Source organism: Erinaceus europaeus, chromosome 16, assembly GCF_950295315.1.
Source record: "Erinaceus europaeus chromosome 16, mEriEur2.1, whole genome shotgun sequence".
Lineage (NCBI taxonomy): Eukaryota > Metazoa > Chordata > Mammalia > Eulipotyphla > Erinaceidae > Erinaceus > Erinaceus europaeus.
Window position 1 is genome coordinate 18,839,634 of NC_080177.1, and position 22,496 is coordinate 18,862,129.

The 22,496-nt window shown below is 41.9% G+C and overlaps 1 protein-coding gene across 7 annotated transcripts in view; it reads right to left on the minus strand.

Annotated features, from left to right (window-relative positions):
* Positions 1-22,496, minus strand: part of GABPB1 (GA binding protein transcription factor subunit beta 1) — a 65,019-nt gene that overhangs the window by 36,973 nt on the left and 5,550 nt on the right. The window lies entirely within an intron of this gene.

The window sequence follows — 22,496 nt, forward strand, 5'->3', positions numbered from 1 at the left end:
ATAAGTGAGTTCAATATTTGGGTTCCTCAGGACCTCAAAGAAGATCATTTGATGGCGTGTATTAACATCTATAATATGCTCACTGAATGTGAGAAAAATTATCCTTTTTTGAAGAAACTAGTAACTAGTATGGACTGCTGACAACCACATGGTGTACAAACCATCTTGGTCCCACATTATAATTCACCTCACGTGACATCGAAAGCAGACATTTATCAAAGAAAGGTTATTGACGGGACTTTAAAGGTGTTCTGTCTTTCGAGCTCCTACTAAGAAATCAAACAATTCAATTGTGTACTGTCGGGCACTAGACAATTTGAACAAATCCATCATTCAGAAGCCTCCAGAGCTTGTTAATTGTAAAGAAGTGGTATTGCATCGCAAGGAGGGACCACATAAAAATTTAATCACCTTTCAAAAATTACGGGAGCAGGGTTGAAAGTGGTGAACCCAGCTGAGCACACATTACATAATGCCCAAGGGACCCTGGTTCAAGCCTCCAGCGGGGGAAAGCTTCACAAGTAGGGAAGCTGTGTTGCAGGTCTGTCTCTCTCCCTCTCTCTCTCTCCCTCCACGATCTCCCCAACCCTCTCGATTTCTCTGTCTTTATCCAATAAATAAAAAAACATTTTTTAAAAAAGATCTAGCTTTAAAAAAATATGATTAGAGCTTATGCCTGACCTTAAGCCATCAGACTTCCACTTGTTTTACTCTCTTTCAAACTCCTTTATTCATGAAGAGGATAGGCAAAGAGAGAAAGAATCAGATATCACACTGGTATATGTGCTGCCAGGGATCGAACTCGGGATCTCACACTTCAGAGTCCAATGCTATATTCACTGCACCACCTCCTGGACCACTGCTTTGAAAGTTTTCTTGCTTCCATCACAAGATTTCCCAGGTTTACTATATATCTCCTGTGTCAGACTATAACCATTCATTTCTTCAAGGAGACTTGAATTTTAAGTAGAAGTATTTACAGACCTAAATTTAAATAAAGTATCCCATTCATATTTGTCAAAGTGACACTGCCCTTATGTTCTTACAGTGATGTAGAGCCAAGAAATAAATAAAATTTTAATGTGAATTTATAATGCAAACTCAACACTATTAGGTATTTTGCAAAACTTGTATATTTGTACTTCTACTCACTCCCAAAGCTAGCAGAAGCATTTTTAATTGGGATAAATAGCAAAATGAGTATGCAAAACGACTCTCATGCCTGAGGTACTAAAGTCCCAGGTTCAATCCTCCATACCACCATAAGCTAGAGCTGAGCAGTGCTCTTGGAAAGAGAGGAAGAGCGAGAGAGAGAGAGAGAGAGAAAAAGGAAGGGGACAGAAGGAGGGAAGAGAAGAGGAAGGGGAGAGAGAGGGAGGGAGAAAGGAAGGGAAATAGCCTTTGAGTGAGAAAAGAAAGAGGGGAGAAGGGGGAGGGAAGGAAGGAAAGAGGGGAGGAGGGGCTGCGTGGTGGCGCACCTGGTTGAGTGCACATTACAATGCTCAAAAATCCAGGTTCGAGCCCCCTGTCCCTACCTGCAGGGGGAAAGCTTCACAGATGGGGAAGCAGTGTTGCAGGTGTCGCTCTGTCTCTCTCCCTGTCACCCCTTCTCTCTCAATTTCTGGTTATCTCTAGACAATAAATAAGTAAATAACGATAATTAAAAATTTTAAAGAAGAAAAAGAGGGCAGGAGAAACGAAGGAGGGAAGAAAAGGAGGGGAAAGTATGTATTTTATGGGCTCCATCCTACAATATAGCAAATATTATACAAAAAAAACATGTTTTCATAGGTAACTATTATAGAGCTGGCTATGCAAAAAGACCTTCATGGCCTAGGCTCTGAATTCCCAGGTTCAATACCCAGCACCAGCATAAGCCAGAGCTGAGCAGTGATCTTTCTTTGCTCTTCATTTTAGGGATATATACAATAAAAACGTAAGCCCAGAAATATCCTTCCCACCCTTTCCCTTTATACCATTCTCACCTTCCCCCACCTTATGGTAAAATTTTTCTTACTGATTTATTTTTTTCAGTTTTTCTTTCTATAACAAACAAATCAGTGCATATGTACTCTTATTCTCCATCTCTCTCTCTCTCCGTCTCTCTCTCTCATATCACAGCTTAGAATGGCTGTAGCCCTTCCAAATCCACACTTAAATTAAAGGTCATTTCAAAATTCCTCTTTTCCAATAAGCTTCCCCAAAATGACCTAACTCCTCAATAATATTTTCCTTTCTCCCAACACTTTTTTAAATGTAGTGCTTGAGTCTCATGTATGCATAATACCATCACTTCCAGGTTAATTTTTCATTATTTTAGAGAAACAGAGGCAGAGGAGAGACCCCACAGCACTACTCCACAATCCATGGAGTTTCTCCGGCGTGTGATGTTCCTATGTGCCTAGACTCAAACCCAGGATATCATGCATGGCAAAGTGTGAATTTTTTTCTCAGTGATTTATTCCATAATCTATGCTTCCCCTCCGCCCAGTAAACAAAATTTCACAAAGCATTTATTATGTGCCAGCAGAAAGGTAAACAAAAAAAGACCCATCCTTGGGCTGGTGAAATAGGTCACCTGCATGGTGTGCTGTTTTGACCCGGGTTTGAGTCCAGACCCATGACATCAAAGGAAGCTTTGGTACTGTGGTTTCATGCTCTGCCAGCCCCCGCCCTCCTACTTTCTATTCATTGCCTCTAAGGAAAAGAAGGACCCACCCTCACGGCATTTGTGGGGAGGGAAGTCTGGTATCCAATCAATCAATAAAAGTTATAGTGGTGATAATAGTAAAACTATCTAGAATCCCAGAATAGTGATAAATACTATTTAGAAAATATAAAGCAGGGTATGAAAAGAGAGTACTGAATTAGAGGTGGGGAATTGTGACTGCAATAAAGTCTTGGGAAAGGCTTTGTGAGATAATGCCATTTGTGTAGAAACTGGAAGAGAAAAAGCAATGCTAGGAAGGACTCTAGAGAAAAACATCATGATGGCTATGTTACTTCCGGCTGCAGGGCATGAGAAAACCTTCCCATATGCCTAGGGAATTCCTCTCTCTTCAAAGAAGCCTTCACTGACTACTGAGGTTAAGTATTTGCTTTCCCAGCTTCCTATGCAACTAGAGTAATCAGGTGATCTCGGTCCAGAAGAGAAGCATGTTGAACTTTAATTTAGAAGATGGTGGGAGTCGGGCTGTAGCGCAGCAGGTTAAGCGCAGGTGGCGCAAAGCACAAGGACCATGCGGCATAAGGATCCCGGTTCGAACCCCGGCTCTCCACCTGCAGGGGAGTCGCTTCACAGGCGGTGAAACAGATCTGCAGGTGTCTATCTTTCTCTCCTCCTCTCTGTCTTCCCCTCCTCTCTCCATTTCTCTGTCCTATCCAACAATGACAACAACAATAATAACTACAACAATAAAACAAGGGCAACAAAAGGGAATAAATAAAATAAATATAAAAAAATTAAAAAAAAAAAAAAAGAAGATGGTACACACCTTCCTCACCTACTTCCTATTACAGTTCTCTCATTCACTCCAAAGCTAACCTCATCAAAGCAAGGACTGCAAAAGCTGAATAAGGGCAAGAGACTGGCATACTTTAATGATGACTCTTTCGTCACTATCAGGCCACCCTATCAGCTGGGGCCTTAATCAGGGAGTAGATGGGCCTAGATCTTGAATAAATCCCTCTCTCCATTGTCAGTGGTCATTTCTCTCAGGAACAACACAATAGACCCCTTTGTGGGCCCCCATAGGACCTTGCCCTCAACTTGGATCAACAATGGTAGAGAATGTTCCATCCTCTGAAGGGAGGATGGACAATATACTCTATGCTACACCTGAGGAAGATGGGTCCTGATATTGGGGCAGCTTGGAACGTTTCTACTTATGGCCACAGAATGTGAGCTCAGATCTACAGGGATGCAGAGGTCACACAGGCTCTTAAAGTGAATATGGGTCCCAGGTCACATCAAATCGATGGGGTTTACAGTCAATAATATTTATACACCTTTCCCATATTTGGGAGCTACTCTCTTCCCTGATCCAGCTTTCTGGTCCTTCTGCCAGGCATGACATCATCTCCCCAGACAATAATTAGGATCTACCTGCATATCAGATTTCAGGCTCAGGCAAAAAAAAAAAAAAAAAAAACACTAGTATAGCCACAGGCCCTTTGAAATATAACTAAAATATGCCTACTAGCTATCTACAAAATGGAGTAACCCCAACTCTTCATCTGCACTATTCTAGCCTTTAGGTCCATGATTGGTCAACAATTTGCTTGGGTTTGTATGTTAACTCTCTTTTCAGCCACCAGGTTCCAGATGCCAGCATGAAGCCAAGAAGACTTCCCTGAACAGACAACCCCACCAATGTGTCCTGGAGCGACTCTTCCCCTGAGCCCTTCCCCAATAGGGAAAGAGAGAGGCAGGCTGAGAGTAAGGATCAACCTGTCAACACCCATGTTCAGCCGGGAAGCAATTACAGAAGCCAGACCTTCCACCTTCTGCTTCCCACAATGATCTTGGGTCCACACTCCCAGAGGGTTAAAGAATAGGAAAGCTATCAGGGATGGGGATGGGATACAGAGTTCTGGTGGTGGGAACCGTGTGGAGTTGTACCCCTTTTATCCTATGGTTTAGTCAATGTTTCCTTTTTATAAATTAAAAAATTAGCGCAGGGACTGGCGTAAGGATCCCGGTTCGAGCCCCCAGCTCCCCACCTGCAGGGGAGTCGCTTCACGGGCGGTGAAGCAGGTCTGCAGGTGTCTATCTTTCTCTCCCCCTCTCTCTGTCTTCCCCTCCTCTATCCATTTCTCTCTGTCCTATCCAACAACAAAGCAACGTCAACAATGGCAATAATAACCGCAACGAGGCTGCAACAACTAGGGCAACAAAAAGGGGGGGAAATGGCCTCCAGGAGCGGTGGATTCATGGTGCAGGCACCGAGCCCAGCAATAACCCTGGAGGAGAAAAAAAAAAAATTTAAAAATAAGATGGTACACAAAAAAAGCAGACAGTACACAGAATCAGTGCAGAGAAAAAGGGGGGGGGGGGGCAGAGGAGCCCAGCAATACAGTAGTTTCTTCTTGTGAAAAATTCCTTTTCTGTTTAAATTTACCAGAGATAGTTTCTGGGACTTTGAACTGTTGATGGATTCTGACCGTTTATGGTGATCCACGGAGATGGAACAGCACATATGAGTCCTGGTGCAGAGTGAAGAACAGCAGGAAATACAATCACAAAACATGCAGGAACTTGACCGTCACTGGAAAAGAGTCTAGATTGTGCTGCCTACCAGGAGGCTGGCCATAATGGCTTAAACAGGTCTATGCTGTGTATACAATTTCTATTTATTTTATTTTATTTATAAAAAGGAAACACTGACAAAACCATAGGATAAGAGGGGTACAACTCCACATAATTCCCACCACCAGATCTCTGTATCCCATCTCCTCCCCTGATAGCTTTCCTATTCTTTATCCCTCTGGGAGTATGGACCCAAGGTCATTGTAGGATGCAGAAGGTGGAAGGTCTGGCTTCTGTAATTGCTTCCCTGCTGAACATGGACGTTGACAGGTTGATCCATACTCCCAGCCTGTCTCTCTCTTTCCCTAGTGAGGCAGGGTTCTGGGGAAGTGGGGCTCCAGGACACATTGGTAAGGTTGTCTGTCCAAGGAAGTCTGGTTGGCATTACAATTTCTATTTTTAAAAAACTGCTGTTGGTCGTGGTCTGGGAGGTGGCGCAATGATAAAGCTTTGGATTCTCAAGCATGAGGTCCCGAGTTTGATCCCCGGCAGCACATATGCCAGAGTGATGCCTGGTTCTTTCTCTCTCCTCTAGTCTTTATCATAAATAAAATCTTTTTTAAAAAATTGCTGTTGGTAATTACTGGTAACATACAGAGGGAGGGGAGTCAAAAACTGAAGTGAGAAGACTAATTAGGATCTTATTCCAGGTGCCTCCCACAGAATACCTGTGCGATCATGCAGAATTTTCACCTGTAACTGTTGCACAGCTAGGCTGAAATCCTGCATCTTATTTTGTACCTCCCATTTGTTCTCTATTTTTTCTTTCTTTTTTGAGAGGTAGGGTTGTTTGATACTCTAGCTCTTTCAGTGATTTAGGGATCGTATCACGTGGATTTAGGGATCGTATCACTGCTTCGCTATGTGTGCAACCCAGGTTTGAGGCCAGCTCCACCACGCTGTGCTGTCTCTCTCCTTCTCTCCCCGCCTCTGTCTCTCTCTTAAGTAAACATGTATTATATGTGTCTCTCCTAGTGATTCCCTAGAAATTATACTACGCACTAAAATCTGAAATTAATCAAAATGATGTTTACTCTCACTTTCCTGAAGAGTCTACGGGTTATGGCTGGGGCTCGGTACCTGCTCCTGGCAACCATGTTTTCCATTTTGTTGTTGTTTTGGATAGGACAGAAGAGAAACTGCGAGAGATGGGGAAGAGAAAGATAGACACCTGCAGACCTACTTCACAACTTGTGAAGCGATGTCCCTGTAGGTGGGGAGCCAGGGGATTCGAACCGGGATCCTTGAGCAGGACCTTGAGCTTCACACGATGTGCGCTTAACCTGGTGCACTACTGCCTAGCCCCCAAGAACTTACAGATTTTATAAGAGCTAAGCAAAGCATCAAACAAATATGCAATGTCTGGACCTTGATTGGAGTCTAATATGAAGAACCTAAAGATAAAGAGTGTAACCATTTTCTTTTCATTTAGGAAGACACCACATTACTGGAGCTTCCTCCAGTGCTGGCGAACTCCTGTGTGGTGTCAAGGCTACTGCATGGCAAAGCATCAGCCCTATCCAGTAAGCAACTGCTCTGGCCCTTTAATCAGTTTTCAGGACAGTGTAAATACTCTGTATGATGTCATAATGAGATTCATGCCAGTAAACACTTGTCCCAGTGCATAATATGTACAGTGCCAAGAATGAATTGGAATATAAACTATAAAGTTTGGGTGATAGTGGTTTGTCAATGTAGTTTTATCTATTTTAACAGATATGTCACTCTGGTGAGGAATAGTGGTAACAGGGAGAACATGTGTGAAGGTCCATGGGAAATTTCTATTATTGTCTCTCAATTTTGCTATGAATCTATAACTGTCCTAGAAAGTGTCTTTAAAAATTATGTTGATTTGGTGTATTGCACCAAAGTAAAAGACTCTGGAGTGGGGTGGGGGGAGTACTGGTCCAAAAAGACAGAGGACCTAGTGGGGTTGTACTATTATGTGGAAAAATGAGAAATATTATGCATGTATTCACTGTCGAATGTAAAACGTTAATCCCCCTATAAAGAAATTTTTTAAAATTATGTTGATCTTTCCTGTGAATATGAAAATACGATAACAGTTTGCTCATGCACTTTTACAAATTAAAACTTTTGAATTAAATAATGAAATACTTGGAATTCAGTGCAGGCACTGAGCCCCAGCGATAACCTTGGAGGCTAATAACAATAATAATAACAATAAGCATCAAATAATTGAGGGCCACAAATGAATTAGATGTTAAGAATTCATTACTATGGGGGGAAGGGGAAGACAGCATAATGGTTATGCAAACAAACTGTCATGCCTGAGGCTCTGATGTCCCAGGTTCAATCCCCTGTACCACCATAAGCCAGAGCTGAGCAGCGCTTTGGTTAATTAAAAAAATAATTAAAAATAATAATAATAATAGAAATCATTACTGTGGACCAGGAGGTGGCGCAGTGGATAAAGCATCGGACTCTCATGCATGAGGTCCTGAGTTCAATCCCCAGTAGCACATGTACCAGAGTGATGCCTGACTCTTTCTCTTTCCTCCTATGTTTCTCATTAATAAATAAAAGTGTGGGGGTAGATAGCATAATGGTTATGCAAAGAGACTGTCATGCTTGAGGCTCCGAAGTCCCAGGTTCAATCCCACATACCACCATAAGCCAGAGTTGAGCAGTGCTCTGGTGTTTCTCTCTGTCTTTCTCTCTCTGCATCTCTCTCAAAAAATAAAATAAAGCATTAAAAATAATAATAAACAAATTTTAAAAAATTGTTTTAAAGAATTCATTACTGTGGTTGCCCAGGTGTTAGCACACTGAATAAAGTATTGGACTCTCAAACATGAGGTCCTGAGTTCAATCCCCAGCATCATATATGCCAAAGTGATACTCTGAATATCTCTCTCTTCCTCTCTCTTATAAACTCATTAATTAAAAACAATTACTGTTAAAGCTAGATGATTAACACGTGGGGGTTATACTTTTTACTTATATATTTGAAGTTTCATTACAAATATTTTTTTAACTTATCCTCCCAGAATATAACTATAGAACCTGAAACCCCTCTTGGCCATTTCTGTATTGCCTTTTTTTTTCTTACTCCATTAGATATTTTAATGCCTCACAGAGTCTATATTCATTTTCATTTTCCAAATAAATCAAATAACTATCATGATGCAGAGTACTAACCACTATAGGATCACACAACATAACCAAATTATGGGATGTTTTACTCCCCAACCCTTCAAACTTTTCATTCCTGCCCTGTTCCTGTAAAACTGTGCTAATTTGGTGAAGTTATTTAAATGACTAAACTTTTAAAGCTTTATTTTGTTATATTCGATAGGATAGATGGATATTGGGGGAGAGGTTGAGAGAGAGAGAGAGAGAGAGAGAGAAAGGGAGACACCTGCAGCACTCTTGCAGGTAAGGAGTGAGAGCTTGAACCTGGGTCCTTGTGCGTCCTAGCTCATGGGTAAATGTGCACTCAATCAAGTGTGCCACCACCCAGCCAATAAAATTTTTAAATTAAACGAATTAAACTTTCACTTCCCTCCAAGAAGGATGACAGAGGACCTAAAGGGGGTTGTATATGGAAAACTGAGAAATGTTATGCATGTCCAAACTATTGTATTTACTGTTGAATGTAAAACATTACTTCCCCAATAAAGACATTAAAATAAATAAATAAATAAAAGGAATAAATCAATCTCTTATCTTTATATTTATAGTTTACGAGCTATTCTGTATGCCTGAGCATTTGATATGCATAAACAGTGATTAATCAAAGGGTGATTAATGGTTTATATAAAAAAAAAAACTGTCATTTTCCTGAACTTCAAGTGCTCCATATCCCTATATGTCTGTTTTTATATGTGTGTGACATATACACAAATATAGGCATATACTCTGTGCATATACATACATACATACATACATACATACATGCATGCACACACACACAACAACCACTTGGAAGTCACACTTATTTCTTTTTTTGATCATACCTTTTATATATATATATATATATACTGATTGATTCCCTTTTGTTGCTCTAGCCCTATATATCTTATGACTACAAGACTTAACAACACAGCTGAAGAACAAACAGCTCCGTGCTTGTGGAACCATCTAAATAAATCTTTTCTCTTTTTTTTCCTCCCTACCTCAGTTTTTATTTAGCTTTTGCTATTGAAAGGAGGGGAAAGTTATTGTAAAGGATGAGATGGTGGTGATGGTCTGTTATTTCCTCTTAAATGTATTTCACCATCATTCTTTAGATATTTTCAATAAGTATAAGTGAAATTCTGGGTTGGCAGGGTTTCTGGGTTTCTGAATCCTAATTCTGGGTTTCCTAATGCAGAAGCCATACTATGATCTCCTGACTTCCACTCCTACTGTTATGTTAGTCTCATTTTTGTGCCACTGGTGATTATCTTTTTTCCCCTAGCTGCATGTATGACTTTTCTCTGTCATTGGTTTCCTGCAATTTCATTATATATCTATATGCAGATTTAATTTCATCTTAACTAAGACTAAGACTCCATCATCTCCTTAAGTTGAATTTTCTCTCCTCTAAAATTCAAATTAAGACTTTCTCAGGGTGGGGAGATGGTTCAGTGACAGAGCCTTGTATGTATGTGTGAGGTCCTGGGTTCAATCCCAGCACCTCATAAAATCATGAAAAGCTGCTCTCTCTCAAAAGTTTTAAAACTATTTATTTATTATTGGACAGAGACAGAGAAATTGAAAGGGGAATGGGAGACACAGAGGGAGAGAGACAGAGAGCCCTGCTTCACCACTCGTGAAACTTTCCCCCTGCAGGTGGAGACCAGGGGTTTGAACCTGGGTCCTTGTGCACTGTAATGTTAGTGCTTAACCAGGTGCACCACCACCTGGCTCTCTAATTTTTTAAAAGACCTCTTTATTCTATTCTCTGTATCTCTTATACTGTCTTCTATATTTTCAATAATTTTGCTTCTAACTTATCTCCTGGATAATTTTGTCAGAGTTAGATTCCACTTGAACACTTCTTTTTAACATATCCAGTTTGCTACAAATGACAGAGATAACTTTCATAGCTATTGCATTTTTTATTTCTAGCAACCATAGTTCATTTTTTCAAATCCACAATAGTGCTTTTATATAGTTTCCTGTCCTCCCAGCTGTCATTTGTTCCATGCTTATCATAACCCGTGTCTTCAAATTCTAATAAATAAAGCATATGAAATATTTTCTCTGCTCACTTGCTTCTGCTCTTCCCCTCCCCCCAGATTTATTTACTGGAGGGAGGGGAGGTGGGTACAGGAGTCAGAGCCTCTCTCTGACACATGCAATACTGGCAGTAGAAAACTTGGGACCTCATACTTAAGAGTGTTTTATCTACTGCACCACCTCTCCTGGGGTGCTGCATTGTTTCTTAAAGGAATCCTGATTGACTGATTGATTGACTGATTGACTGATTTTCAACCACAGCACTGCTTAGCTCTGGCTTACATTGGTGCTAGGGACTGAACTTGGAACTTTAGAGGGGAAACCATGAAAATCTTTCGTATAACCATTACGAAGAAGCATTCCTCCAGAGGACATTTGCATTTGCTTCTGGCAAACATCTAAGAGATGTTACCTGACCTCAATTAAGGCATGACTTATGGTCTCCTTACCATATTAGCCTATGGCCAACTTTGTGGCAAGATGCCGTTCTCCACCACCCCCCCCACCCCTCCCATGACCACCTCGACTCTTAACAGCTCTGCTCAGTGCCAAAATTACTTGCCTTGAAGTCCTGACTATCTGGTGAGGCAATAGGCATGGAAAGGGGTGGGAGTTACCTCTGAGTCATCCTTTCCCCTAAGGTATGAGCATATGAAGTTCAGACTAACTAGAGGATCTCTTATAATGCTTCACGTGTCTAATGTTGGAGGAGCTCTGAGTCTTGGGGTCTATGCATCACACCAGCGCCACAAGGTTAAGAAGAGAAACCCAATTTTTTGTTGGTAGGAGCGAACTCAGTGCTCAGGGCAAAAGTCACTTCAGGTCTCCATGTGTTCTGATAACCTATCTTGTGTTAGGCTTTCTTCTAGAATTTGACTTACTTGATTCTACCCATCTTGACCATTCTCCAAAGTTCTCTCTTTTAAAAATTTTTTTTATTATCTCTACTTATTAGATAGAGACAGACAGAAATCGAGAGGGAGGGTGATAGAAAAGGAGAGACAAAAAAAAGAAAAAGGAGAGAGACGGACACACACCTGCAGCACTGCTTCACCACTCGCAAAGCTTTCCACCTGCGGGTGGGGACAAAGGGCTCGAACCCAGGTCCTTGCTCATTGTAACATGTATACTCAACCAGGTGCACCACCACCTCCTGGCCCCAATTCTTCAAAGTTCTTAAAGGTTCTTACCCAGCATTTTCAACTGTTTTCAAGAGACTGGTCTAAATCTAGCCCAATATCAGGTAGCCCTGATATAAAATATATTTCAAAGTAAAGCTAACAGGTATTTCAACTGTATTAGATGTCAGTTTATAAGAAAAAGAAAAGACAAAAGATGACATCTAGGTTTTGACTTGACCAGCTTGGGGGAAAAAAACAACAGTTTTGCTGAAATATAGATGGGAGAATACAAAAGGGTAGGAAAAGGGTGGGTCAGGTGTTAAAAGTTGAACTGTTAGCTTTGAAAACTGTTGATACTTTCACAGCCTTAGAAGTTTCTTATAAGTAGACAAGACTTTTCTTTTGATGTCACTCGTACCCAGCAAGGCAGCAATGAGCAGATATTTAGCCAATCAAAGGTTTCTCCCCCTCAGCACTTTTTTTTGTTTTAAGATTTTGGCTATTTATTAATGAAAAAGATAGGAGGAGAGAGAAAGAACCAGACATCACCCTGGTACATGTGCTGCTGGTGCTTGAACTCAGGACCTCATGATTGAGAGTTCAGTGCTTTTTCCACTGAGCCATCTCCCAGCACTTCTGATTATATAGGTCTAACAGCTCTGTGTGGTAGGAGATTGTCCTGGAATTCTAGAATATTTAGCAACACCTCTGGCCTCTTCTCAATAGAAGCTAGTGACACACCCTGCTCCCATTTTATTTCACCAAACAAAAGTGTTTCAAGACACAGCCCAATGTTCCCTGGGGGAAAAATTCCCTGTAGATAATCAACTGTTTCTTGAATCAAAGCTCGTTTCTGCACTGTTATTACCATCCTTTCACTCGACTGGACACATCAAAGATATGTGAGAAGAATGCAAATTGAGACGAGTCCAAACCAGCATTTTTCACAGTTTCCCAAAGCTCCAGAAGACCGAAGAAATGACTAGAGCACTGACTAGAGGACTAAGTTTCCAGGCTGGAAGTTCAGAGCGGTTTCACCCTCATTTAAACCAGATCATCTCCCGTTGTTGCAGGATGCTCTATATAACTTTTGAAGTTCTTTTAGCACTTAAAAAACTATTGTCTCGGAGTCGGGCGGCAGCGCAGCAGGTTAAGCGCAGGTGGCATGAAGCAGGTGGCGTAAAGCGCAAAGACCGGCTTAAGGATCCCAGTTCCAGTCCCCGGCTCCCCACCTGCAGGGGAGTTGCTTCACAGGTGGTGAAGCAGGTCTGCAGGTGTCTATCTTTCTCTCCCCCTCTCTGTCTTCCTCTTCTCTCTATTTCTTTTTGTCCTATCCAACAGCAACAATAACTATAACAATAAAACAAAGGCAACAAAAGGGAATAAATGCTTTTTTTTTGCTGCTCCACACCCAAATCCTTATTAATATAAACCCAGAAAAGAATGACTAAGTTCATTTGCAAGTCCTGACGTGTATACTTTACCGTGCTCTCCTCTCACTCTCTAGCTCCCTCACTCTTACTTGACTAGCCAAAGTCCTCAAAAATTAGATTCTGAAGCATAACTCAAATTTTAAACCCCGAAATTATACAGCAAGAGCTTATGTCAAGCAGCACTCAGCATGTTCTGACTACCCTCCATTAGGCTAAACCCTTGCATTAGAGTCAGTTTCTCTCAAATGCACTAAGTAAAAAATGCTTGTGTGCTAAACTAATAAATAAATGGAACTGGAGGTGGTTATGCTTAGTAAGTAAATAGGTAAAAGACAATTAGCAGTGTGGGGCCAGATGCACAATGGGTCTAGGGATCAGAAGACAATTACCAGATGGTTTCCTTTAGATATAAGGATGGGCTCCCAGCTATGGCTAGACTCCTAGTCACCCCCACCCCAGGTCTGGTTAAGCCCCACCTCCTTCAGCCTCTGCCTTCACTACCACAGTCCCCTGCAGCCAACTGCTGTACTGACTGCTGGCCTTGGCCTTCTTGGAGAACCAAACAGATCGGGAAGAAAAGATAAATCACCTACAATAAAGGAACAAGGCAAATTTGGAGCAGGGTGGCAGCCATCAGGTAGAGTGCACCCACGTGCACAAGGACCCAGGTTCAAACACCCGAGTCCCACCTGCAAGAAGGCAGATTCAGGGTGGGGGTAGACAGCATAATGGTTATGCAAAGAGACTCTCATGTCTGAGGCTCCAAAGTCCCAGGTTCAGTTGTCCGCACCACCATAAGCCAGAGCTGAGCAGTGCTCTGGTAAAAAAAAAAAAAAAAAAAAAAAGAAAGAAAGAAAAGGAGGAAGTTTCATAAGCAGTGAAGCAATGCCTCTAGTCTCGTTCTCCCTATCTCCCCCTTCCCTCTCAATTTCTGTCCCTATCCAAAATAAATTAAATTAGTGGGGGTAGATCGCATAATGGTTATGAAAAGAAACTCTCATGTCTGGGACTCCAAAGTCCACCATAAATCAAAGCTGAGCAGTGCTCTGGTTTAAAAAAAATGGGGAAAGGGTGCACAGCTAGTGAGTGGCACAGCTGGTTAAGTGCTCACATTATAGTTTGCAAGGACCCGGGTTCAAGTTCCTGGGGCCCACCTGCAGGGGGAAAGCTTCATGAGTGGTGAAGCAGGGCTGCAGGGGTCTCTCTGTCTCTCCTTCTCTATTTCCCCCTCGCCTCTCAATTTCTATCTCTACCAATAATAAATCTATAAAATATTTTAGTTCAAAATTAATTCGTGGTCAGAGATACTGTATTAATTACTGAGCTATAGACTTGAATTCCAGGACCACATGGGACCACCATGAAGGGCACAGAGGAAACTACAGGGAATTATAGTGGGGTACTATGATATCTCTCCTTTCTTCTCTATAATAATAATAACTTTGCCTGTGTGGTGGATTTAAATTTTTTTCTATTAAATACGTATCTTTCATGTGGTCTGGGAGATGGTACAGTGCATACATAAAGCGTTAGACTGAAGTGTGGGGTCCTAAGTTCCATTTCCCCCTTAGAATCACATGTGTCAGAACAATGCTCTGGTTCTCTTTCTCCTCCTCTTCCCTTATTAAAAATCAGAAAATCAAGTACATCTCTCAAACTACTAATACCTTATCAAATGTTTGGTCATTTATGTTTCATCTCCTAAAACTGCGTATTCATATTCTTCTTTTTTTTACCTCCAGAGTTATTGCTGGGGCTAGGTGTCTGCACTACAAATCCACTGCTCCTGGAGGCCATTTTTTGTCCTTTTGTTACCCTTGTTGTTTATTGTTGTTGTGTCATTGCTGTCGTTGTTGGACAGGACAGAGAGAAATGGAGAGAGGAGGGGAAGACAGAGAGGGGGAGAGAAAGAGAGACACCTGCAGACCTGCTTCACCACTTGTGAAGCAGCCTCCTGCAGGTGGGAAGCTGGGGGCTGGAACCGGGATCCCGAGGCTGGAACCAGAATCTTTATGCCGGTCTTTGTACCACGCCATGTGCACTTAACCCGCTGTGCTACCGCCCAGCCCCTATTCTTTTTAAAATATTTTTATTTATTATTGGATAGACAGAGAGAAACTAAAAGGGGGGAGGGGGGATAGAGTGGGAAAGAGACAGAGACACCTACAGCCCAGTTTCACCACTCATGAAGCTTCCCCTTACAGGTGGGGACCAGGGGCTTGAACCTGGGTCCTTGCACTCTGTAATGTGTGGGCTTAACCAGGATAAGCCCAGGGCTTAACCCCCGGGCCTCCTATTCATATTTTTCTCTACTTTTATATGTTATTACTTCTTTGTAGAAGTACATTATCTATAGTTACACTTTATTATAAATGTTTCCTCCCAGTCTATTTTAAATTTCTATATTTTAATAGTCACAAAATCTTACAATGTTTTATCCAAATTTATCAAAATAGGGTTTTGTTTTGTTTTTTTGCCTTTTTCTTACCACAGCATTGCTCAGCTCTGGCTTATGGTGGTGTGGGGTATTGAACCTGGGACTTTGGAGCCTCAGGCATAAGAGTCTGTTTGCACAAAACAGGTTTCTAAAACAGATACAATCATGCATTCCAGTCACTCACAGAATCCAGTAAAATTTAACCACAAGTATATGAAGCAATAATTTAAACAGTTGGTCACCATTCTATTTCATAAACAGAAATCCAGAATTAGATTGAAATGTGAATCATTGATTCCCTCCGGAAGTCTCAGTTCCCAACAGTGTCTCACAGAGCAAATCTCACAATGCAATGGGCCGGGGGTGGTGGTGGTACCACGTACCCCATAAACAAAGGCCAGTTTTCCAAATGTGGAAAGAGCAGAAAGTTTCATCACTAGAGGTAAAACTGGCAGTCCTGGCCCTACTGTGGACATCTCTGCTTCCCCAGAGTGACCTTCTTTGAACACTTTTAACTGCATGTCATTTTCATCTGATTGCAGAGAACCCAGTGCATTTCAAACCTATCAGTATCTGGCCCGAGTCTCACTGCAGACTCTCATCAACTCACCATCTCGCCCCACCAGCCCCCGTAGGTTTATACTCTGAATTAATCACTTCTCTACTCTCATGTTGCAACCTCAGTCTAATTTGATATGTGGGTTCCAATAAAAACTCGCCTGTAAGCAACGGGAAGGCAAGCAAAATTCACTGTATCCTCATGTGTATTTAGTATCTAGCCGGCTCTTGGATGCCCTTTAATAGTAATCTATTGAAACAAACCTTTGCTGTTCAGCATTGAAAGTTCACAAACACAAACTGAAGTCACAGTTTTGAACAGAAGAAATTTTACAATCTGAAAGAATATGTGGATTATTAAAAAAGGCAGTCGTGGGGGTGCAGTGGTGCACCAGGTTAAGCGTACATAGTGCAAGGAGCAAGGACCTGCACAAGGATCCCAGTCAGCTCCCCAGCTCTCCAGCTCCCCACCTGCAGGGCATTGCTTCACAAGCAATGAAGCGGGGCTGCAGGTGTCTATCTTTCTCTCCCCCTCTCTATCTTCCCCATCTCTCTTACTTTCTCTCTCTCCTATCCAAAAAATCAAAGGAAAAAAAAAATGGCCACAGAAGAAGTGGATTCATGGTGCAGACACTGAACCCTACAATAACCCTGGAAGCAAAAAAAGAAAGAAAGAAAGAAAGAAAAAACAGAAAATAAAATTTAAAAGGCAGTCTGCAGGATAGATATATAACTTTTTCAGGGAAAGACACCATATTTCCAAAGCTTTCCCCATAGAAAATAATATGAAAGGTTCTTCTATGGTAGTTTTATAGATTCAGAAGCTTTAGAAAATATATTGATTGACTGACTGACTGACTGGATTGAGATGGAAGGGGAGACAAAGAGGGAAAAAGAGACACCTGCAGCACTGCTTTACCACCAACTCCTCCCCACGCCACCCCACCCCACCCCACCCCACCCAGGGAGGTGGGGGCTTAAATCTGCAGAGGTCCTTGCCCACAGTGATACGTGCACTCCATTGGATGTGCTATCTATCACCCAGCCCCTCCAGAGAAGCTTTAGATTAACAGAGATTGTGTAGTCAAGGAAGGCTTCTTCCATGAAAGACAATGCTGATTCCTCAATGTCTACTCTAATGTCGTCGGTCACTATCTTCATTCATTCTGCTGTAGCCACACAAGCCTTAGTAACTTATCAAATAAGCTAGGCATGTGTTCCCACCATAAGGTTATCACATGCTATCTCCTCTGTCTAGAAACCTCTTCCCTTAGGTAACTACATGGCTTACTCCCTCACCCCAGGAAAACCAAAAAAGAGAAGTTTTTCTTATCCTCCTAAAATAGGAACCACCTGCCACCATTCCATCTCGTTGCACTTATTATTATGATGTTTGTTTACTATAGTCCTCCTCCCACCCCACTCCAACAATATCAGCTCCAAGAAAATAAGAGACTCGGTCTGTTTTGCTCATTACTGTAACACCGGGGATTAGAACAGTGCCTGGCACAGGGCACGCATTTCTGAATAGGTTTTGGCAGGCAAGGAAAAGGAAAAGGAAGAACACCGAGGAGCGGTGCCTGTGCGTGCTGAGCTCCAGAGGAAGCACTAGCTTGATAACGTTGAGTAAGGAATAATGTGGAAGGAGCAGAAACTAAGGTGGAACATGTTTCAGCGTCAGAAAGTAAACTTCGGACTTTATTCTGCAGACAGTTGGGAGTCAATTCAACATTTTGAGCAAATGGTGCTCTATTCAAACATTTATTCAGGACAAGTTCAGTTCACTTTGCTTGGCATAATCAAGGGTGCAAAGGTCAACAGCACATGTTCCCTTCTCTGGCTACTCAGAGTTTAGTAGCAATGGATGCAAAAAAAAAAAAAAAAAAATTATATATATAAACCAGTACTAAACAGTGCTCTGCTGAAAGGAAAGAAGGGAGGGAGGGAGGGAAGGAAAGAAAGAAGGAAAAACTTTGATGATAGTGAAACTTAGCAAGTAAAGCAGAGCAGGGGGGCCAGGTAGTGGCGTACCTGGTTAAGCGCAAATACTATAGTGTGCAAGGACCCAGGTTCAAGCCCCTGGTCCCCACCTGCAGGGGGAAAGCTTCATGAGTGGTGAAGTAGAGCTGCGGTTGTCTGTCTCCCTATCTATCGCCCCCTCCCCTCTCATTCTCTATATATCCACGAATAAACAAATAAAATTTTTAAAAAGGAAGCAAAGAAACACAGAGCAGGTTAGAAGTTGAGTAATAATAAATCTACAAGTGATGAAATCTTTTGGAGTTGCCCAATGGGTGAACCACAGGAGGCAGAAACCTAGAGAGTATATAGTTAGGAATTGTTAACATATGGAACCTCCATTTAAGAGAAGAAAGACAGCCAAGTATTGACTGGAACAATGGCAGTGGTAAGAGGATCATCAGACAAAGGAAAGCAGTGGTCAAAAAGGCAAGATCAGGAGGGCATGCTAACATGAAGGGCAGGAAAGAAAAAAGAAAAAAGTCCGCTGAAAAGGAAAAGAAACAAAGCCTTGGTGTTGACACCTCACACTTGAGGGTTGTTGTGTTGTGTTGTTGTTGTTGTTTTTCTTTTGCCTCCAGGGTTGTCGCTGGGCTCGGTGCCTGCACTAGGAACCCACTGCTCCTGAAGGCCATTTTCCTCATTTTGTTCCACTTGTTATTGTTGCAATTGATGTTGTTGCTGAGTAGGACAGAGAAATGGAGAGAGGAGGGGAAGACAGTGAGGGGAGAAGAGAAAGACAGACCCCTGCAGACGTCTTCATTGCTTGTAAAGCAACACCCCCCCACCCCAAACAAGTGCTTGGGATTTCTAAGGCATCATTAGAAAAGCAGAAACGGAAATGAACTTCTAAATCAGTGGAAGAAACACAATGTCAAATAATCAACACACCACCCCCAACCCCCACCCCCAAAAAAGAAGAAAAGGAGCAGGAAACAAATGGGAGACAAAGAAGATGCCAGACTTAAGCCTTGCTTATGCGATAATTAGAAGTAAAAAAATCCTAAATGATCACACAGGTCTCCTGTCTGAGGCACCATCAGCTCTTGTCTGGAATATTATACTAATTACTCTTCTTGGTTCAATTTCTGACTGGCTCTATAAGTTATCAATATAACAGCAAAAGCAGTCTTTTTAAAAATAGAATTTTTATTTTAAATAGAGTAGTGGAAAACAAGCTTCAGTTGTTTACAAGTGGCCAGGTCTCTAGTATTTGCTACAATAACTACACAAGATACTATTTTAATTTTTTTTTTTTTGCCTCCAGGGTTATTGCTGGGGCTCGGTGCCTGCACTAGGAATCCACAGCTCCTGGAGGCCATTTTTTCCCATTTTGTTGCCTTGTTGTTGCCGTTACTGTTACCATTGATGTTGTTGTTGAATTATATAGATGGAAACACTTGTCTAGTGTCCATGTGCGGGAATGATAACTGCAAGTGAGAGATGTGGTCCGGGAGATGGGGTGGTGGTTAAGGCACTGGACTCTCAAGTGTGAGGTTCCAACATATGTACCAGACTGATAGCTGGTTCCTTCTATCTCTCATTAATAAATAAATTAAATATTAAAAAGAGAGAGGGCAGTCGGGCTGTAGCGCAGCGGGTTAAGCGCAGGTGGCGCAAAGCACAAGGACCGGCAGAAGGATCCCGGTTCGAACCCCGGCTCCCCACCTGCAGGGGAGTCGCTTCACAGGTGGTGAAGCAGGTCTGCAGGTGTCTATCTTTCTCTCCTCCTCTCTGTCTTCCCCTCCTCTCTCCATTTCTCTCTGTCCTATCCAACAACGACGACAACAACAATAATAACTACAACAATAAAACAACAAGGGCAACAAAAGGGAATAAATAAATAAAATAAAATAAAATAAAATAAAAAGAGAGAGAGAGGTGATGGGAGATGAGATGCCTGAAGTTGAACCACTGAACTGCTGGGTTTTTGTTGGTTGGTTGGCTGGTTGGTTTGGCTTTTTCATACAGGTAAAAAGAGCATAGAGAGAAGAGACCACAGCACCAAAGGTTCCTTCCCTGCAGTGGGAGCCAGGCTGGAACATGGCAAAGCAGCACACTATCCAAGGGGGCTGTTTTACCATCCCAAAATTGTGCTTTTTTTGGGTGTGTGTGTGTGTGTGTGTGTGTGTGTGTGTGTGTGTGTGTGGTGTTTATATACCAAGACCTTTCATGTCTTTTTTGTTTATTCATTTATCTTTTTTACTTTTTGTATTTAAATTTTATTTTATTAATGAGAGAGAAAAAAAACATAAAGACCAGAGTATTGCTCAGTTCTGACTTATTTACGGTGGTGGTGGGTACTAACCTGGAACTTGGGAGCCTCAGGCATGAAAGCCCTTTCTCTGCATAGCCATTACTGCTGTCTCCCCTGTGAGGTAGGTAGGTAGATAGGCAGATAGGCAGACAGGCAGACAGGCAGGCAGACAGGCAGACAGATGGGAGATACCTGCAGCCCAGGGGGCAGAGGGGTGGAGGAGTGTTTGAACCAGGTCCTTGCACTTGGACACCTGCACCTCTTCCTGGCTGCCTGTCTTTACACTCTCGCAACATCATCCTATGTGATGCTGGCAGTGACCCACTGAAGTAATATATCCAAAAAATATCCAAAAAAGTGAAAGAAACATTTGGGTTGTTTACGATTTTACAGGGTAATGATAGAGTTGAGCTGCTTGGATTCAAATCCTGCCTTTACCACCCACAAAATAACTGCCACACTGAGTAAGCTACCTCATTTCCTGTGCCACCGTGTTCTCTTCTGAAAAAATGGAAATATGACTGCGGGGGGGGGGGGTCAAGTGTATGGACCCATTTTACTATCAGCAATGGTACACTGCAACAGGTATGCATACAACTAGCCTCTGCAGACCTCGTACTGAATCAAGACACGTGAATTCCCATTGCCAAGTGGCAGAGCTGGACTTGTGTGCACGTAGAGTTCCTAGTTCAATTCCCAGCACTCAATATGCCAGAAACTTCAGTTCACTCTCTCACATTAACTTTTTTTCAAACATTTTTATTATTTATTTCCTTTTGTTGCCCTTGTTCTTTTTTTTTTATTGTTGTAGTTATTGATGTCGTCGTTGTTGGATAGGACAGAGAGAAATGGAGAGAGGAGAGGAAGTCAGAGAGAGGGAAAGATAGACACCCACAGACCTGTTTCACCACCAGTAAAGTGACTCCCCTGCAGGTGGGGAGCCGGGGGCTCGATCCTTAAGCCAGTCTTTGTGCTTTGCGCCGTGTGCACTTAACCCGCTGCGCTACCGCCCGACTCACATTAATTTTTTTAAGTATTTTTTTTCTTTTTCTTTTTTTTTTTTTTTTACCAGAGCACTGCTCAGCTCTGGTTTATAGTGGGGTGTGGGGGATTGAACCTGGGACTTTGGAGCCTTAGGCAGGAGTCTCTTTGCATACCATTATGCTATCTATTCCCATTTTTTTTTTTAAGACAGATAACCACTTTTAATGTTTTTGAGCCTGCCAAACTGCAGTTTGGCTTAAAAGCCCTCAACAAATACTGATAGTTCACTCACTCTGCACTGATTTTCCTTATCCAAGGTGAAAACTACAATTCAGTTAACCTGTTTAACTCAATTTTTTTTTTGCTCTTCCATTTTCATATCTAAAAACCGAGAGATCATAAAATGTTTTAGATTTATTTAATGAAACACCAACATATATGGAATCAGAGACAAAACCTGAGGCTGCAAGCACTCAAGGCCTGTACCCTACCTACTGAGCCATCTCTCCAGCAGCTAGTAGGGGACTAAGACCACTGGCCCTAACCTTCATTCAACACATCAGTTGCTTCTCTTCTGGAACTCTTTCTAATTCCAACACTGTCCATGAGAACAGCGAGTGTACCAAACCAACAAAAACCACCCATATCTCTACTGTTTGGAGAAATTTCTCTTAAAAGGAATGTTGAAATCAGCTTCCTTCTAATTTCTACTGTTGATCCTAGCTCTTTCCGGTGAGATCACACCTGACCTTGCTGACTGACAAGAGCTGTAAATATGTAAGAAACAACTATCATTTCTTAGATGAGCTTATCTTCTTCAGGCCAAATACTGCTCATTTACTTGCTTTCATTTTGTCCATCATCAGTCACCCAGATAAGTTTTATAACTCAGTGGTTAGTCTTGATGCTATTATCATCAAAGTAGCCCTGGCTTATGGTGAAGCCCAGGACCGAACCTCAGGCTGTTGCATTAGTGGTTCCTCAACGATCTTTATATTTGAGTGTGTCCATCTGGCAAACTTAAGAAAGCACAGTGGCCTAAACCCTATGCTTTTTTCTTTCTTTTTTTTTAATCTACTAACATGTAAGAGAGAAAAAGAAACCAGAGCATCATCACTGGCACCCAGGACACCCCTTTATCAAATGAACCACTTCCTGAGCCACTTTTTTTTTTTGGGGGGGTTGGATTTTT